The sequence below is a fragment of the Corylus avellana genome, chromosome 3 (assembly GCF_965113065.1).
Source record: "Corylus avellana chromosome 3, dhCorAvel1.hap1.2, whole genome shotgun sequence".
NCBI classification, from domain to species: Eukaryota; Viridiplantae; Streptophyta; class Magnoliopsida; order Fagales; family Betulaceae; genus Corylus; species Corylus avellana.
In genome coordinates, this window is record NC_142492.1 from 10,236,930 (window position 1) to 10,241,483 (window position 4,554).

At 32.6% G+C, this 4,554-nt stretch overlaps 1 pseudogene; it reads left to right on the forward strand.

The window, feature by feature from the left end:
- Positions 1-2,532: 2,532 nt before the first annotated feature.
- On the forward strand, positions 2,533-4,279 carry LOC148586766 (thaumatin-like protein; annotated as a pseudogene).
- Positions 4,280-4,554: the final 275 nt, after the last annotated feature.

Here is a 4,554-nt window from a genome sequence, read left to right on the forward strand (position 1 = left end):
ATTCTGTGGATTGCTTTCTTCAGACCGGCAATTTTAGCAAGTTTAATTTGTGGGTTTTTAAATTTTAGCCCTTAATTTTTAAACCTTAATTTGTGGGTTTTTTTTTTTTTCACATCAATTAAATCTGTTACATAAATATTAGCAAGTTTACATTAATTTGTGGTTTTCTTTTTCTTTTTTCTTTTTTTTTTTTACAATTTTGTTATTTAATTCGTATGGTAACTTACAAATATTTGTCTATATACATAAGAGTGCTTTGCAACATTTGAACAAATATGTGTAGAATTAAAGACTACTTGATCTATGATATAATTAATAAGACCCCTAGAGTTTAGAGTGTATATGGCCGAGTCTTAGTGGGTATTTTCTCTTATTATTAGAAATGATCATCACTAAGTATCCGATCAATCTTTCCGTAGGAATAAGTACATTTTACCTCCTAAATTTTAGGACAATTTTCAATTCGACCTCCAATATTTTAATTTTTGCAATGCACTCCCAAACTTGCAATTTTTTTCTTCTTCAATTTGACTAATGTTATCTCAAAAATCCCATATTGCCCATAATTTTTTTAAAAAAATTTTTTATAAAAAAGGTGGTCGTAACTACTCCTTTGGCCATCAGGCCATTTTTGTACCCCAAAATTTTATTTTTTATTTTTTATTTTTTATTTTTTTTATAAAAAAATAACAAAAAAAAAAATTAAGGACAATATGGGAATTTTGGGATAACATTGGTCAAATTGAAAAAAAAAATTGCAAGTTTGGGGGGGGGGGGGGAGTACATTGCAAAAATTGAAACATTAGAGATCGAATTGAAAATCGCCCCAAACTTTGAGGGGGTAAAGTGTAATTTTCCTATATAATTATTTAATTAGTTTTCTTAAAAAAAAAATGCTAAGCGTATGCATGATTTCATGCATGCTAGTGTTGATTTAGATTAAGGGGTTGATTGGGAGTGAGTTTGAGTGGCTTAAATGCGTTTAATACTCAAACAGTCTGTTTGGGGAAAAAAAATTCTTGTTTGGGAAAAAAAAAAATTAAAAGTGGTTTTAAGGGTCCTAAAAACTCAAAAATGGTCAAAATGCACTTTTAACAAAAGTTTCATTTCAAAAAATCTTTTTTAACTTTAAAACTTTATTTCTCAAACGCAATCTCAAATATACTTTAAGTGGGATAGGTTGCCTGCAAGACATGTAGCTCCATGATCTTGACTAGTGTCTTCAAGTCAAGCCAAACGATGTCGTCATCTCTCAATAATTTCCATATAAAAACGTCACGTATACAAATACACCCTATTGACTACGTCATGTACGTAGACCATCCCGTAGCCATGCATCTTCATCTCCATATAGACTTGGCCTGATTTTTCCATCATGTCTCCACGTCTTTTTCTTTTTGGAACAATGAACTACATTAAACAACGGAAGAAGAATATATATATATACATTCAAGGCAGAGAAAATCCGGTAATAGAACAAAAAAAAGTGTAATTTTCCATTACTAGCTTATACGCTGCCGCTATATTGCCTCCATATGGACTTTTTCCACCGCCATATCTGAAAATGTACCCTAAAATGTGGTGGATATAATTTGTAACAGCAGGTCAGACGAAATTTTACAGACCATATCTATTTATTAATGAGATTTATATATCTATTTATTATATTCATATTACACCGGCTAACATTGCATGATTTAAGTTACTTTCTTATGTTAATTACTTAAAAAAATATTACTCAATTTAAAATGAAAACTACCAGAAAAATGTTAAGATTGTCAAGACATATATTCATTAAAAAGAAAGAGAGAAATAATAACAATAATAATAATAGACAAATAATTTAAATGTGATGTGGAAGTTTGGCTTCGTCCAATATTGAGTGGCTCTCCGCCTTAGCTTACTTGGTAGCAAGACTCAACATGCATGTTCACATGTACTGCTCCAAGTTAGGCCGACATGCATCATCTTTCCGAATTCCAATTTTCCACCCAAATAGTAACTCTACAACGATGCCAGCTGCAGCTGTGGGCCGGGTCTCTGCTCACCAACCCGGATCCTAAATTCCTATACATTTTTCTTATGCGCAAAATCATATACGTACCCAAAATTTCACTGTCACATTAAAGACTCAGAAATATTCATCTTATATATGCAACTTCAATAAAATAAATAAATAAATAAATTTGTAACTACTGCAATATAAGCCTTTTAATTTCATCAAGTCACAACTTAAGTTCATTGTTCAGAAAAAATAAATAAATATTACAACTAAGGATAAGAACGATGAGACGTCGTACGTCCTTTGCTTTGTTTTTCCTCATTAATTTGTTGACTTGTCTTCAAGTCTAGCCAAAAATACAACATATGGTGTGTCAAATTTTCCAAAAAAATTAAAGCCTGACTAGCCAATAAAATTTCCATATAGGACACAATGCATGTAAGACCTACTCATCACCTTCCCAGAAGGCCATAAGCCCTCCAAGCTCACCCTATATAAACCTCCATCCATCTTCCACAGAAACCACAAGAGCCAACTCAATATTTCTCACTTCTCAAAATGAGTCTATGCAAGAACTTACCCATTTTCTTCTCCATTTTCATCACTCTCTGCTTTGGTCTAGCCCATGCAGTTAGATTTGACATAACAAACAATTGCCCCTTCACAGTTTGGGCTAGGGCTGTGCCCGGCGGTGGCCAACGGCTCGACCGAGGTCAAACATAGAGCCTTAATGTTAATGCCGGCAGTGGCGGAGAGAAGTAGGGGCAACCTGGGGGCGGTCGCCCCTGGTAAAAAAATAAAAAATTTTCTTTTTTTTTTTAAATATTTTTTTGGCTGAATTGTTTACTGCCCCAGGTAACAAAATTTTGTTTTTTAAAAAATAAAAAATAAAAAAGTAAAAAACTCCTCCAGCTGTTTCGGTTTCACATAAAAAAAAAAAAAAAAAAGAAGTCAAGAAATTTAATGTTTATTTATCAATATTTGGCATTTTGTTTATCTTATTCTAAAACAATATTGTTGTTGTTTTTTTTTTTTTTTTTTTTGGTGTGTTTTATATAGTACTTTGGGATTTTTTTCAAGCATCAACAAGTTTAAGAAGATTATTACCAATCTTAGATTTGTTCTTTTTATTCATTCATTTTAGGCTAATAGCTATCGGAATATGCTAATAATTTTATTATAATATCATTAGAGTATGAGAAGTAAACAATTATTAAAACAATACTTCGTAGCAAAATGAAAGATAAATTTCTTAAAGATAATTTACTTGTCTAAATTGAAAGGGGAATTACTGAAAGCTTTGATTCAGATTTAATACTTAATGATTTTGTTTCTCTAAGACTACATAGAATGCAATTTTAGGCACTTTGTATTTTGTATTTTCCTTTACTTTTGTACTAGTGCCTACATGATAGCCTACATGATAACTAATATATCAATTTAGCATATAAATATGCTTTTTGTGATACATATATTGTGGTATAATTTTTTTTTATTATTGTATTTACCATATTATAATAAAAATATAATATATAAAGAGAAAAAAAATTATTTATCATTATATTTTATTATTTTATTGACGCCCCCGGTAAAATCAACTCCTGGATCCGCCACATTATGCCGGCACCAAAGGGGCTCGCATTTGGCCTCGTACAAGGTGCAATTTCGAGGCTTTCGGGCGTGGTAAATGCCAAACTGGTGACTGCGGCCGGCTTCTCCAATGCCAAGGCTATGATGTACCTCCAAACACCCTTGCTGAATATGCACTAAACCAATTTAACAACTTGGACTTCTTCGATATGTCTCTTGTTGATGGGTTTAACACTGCTATGGATTTTAGGCCCACGTCCAATGGGTGCACCCGTGGTATAAGATGTACTGCTGATATCAACGGCCAATGTCCTAGCCAATTGAGGGCACCTAGTGGTTGTAACAACCCTTGTACCGTGTTCAAGACCGACCAATATTGTTGCAATTCTGGAAACTGTGGACCTACAGATTTCTCTAGGTTTTTCAAGGATCGCTGCCCGGATGCTTATAGTTACCCTAAGGATTACCAGACAAGCACATTCACGTGCCCTGGTGGGACTAACTACAAGGTTGTCTTCTGCCCTTGAAGTAGTACTTCAAGAGGAAGGAAACTAGCTAGTGATATATAATAATATGTGATGCAATAAAAGCTTAAAGGCTTTGTGAGCACACTCTTACTCGTGTGCAGATGCCATAATATTACATATATAATAATATGTGATGCAATAAAATTAAGCTTACATGTCATGACCTCTCTATTTGCTTCGATTTTTTTATATTTTTGGTGAACCATGTTTGAAACTCTCTATGTCGGTATTTCTTGTGGTTGGTGATGAAGATCAAGTATTTTTCAACTTTTATTACGAACATCAAAGTTAAACTATATATCCTAGCGTCAGTCACCTCAAAATATCAAAGTTTACCTTATATTAGTACAAATTAATAAAATTTAACTATTGTTGGAGCGTTTTTCTAGTTTAAGAATTTGTTATCAAGTGATTTTCTTGATGGCTAAATTAAAT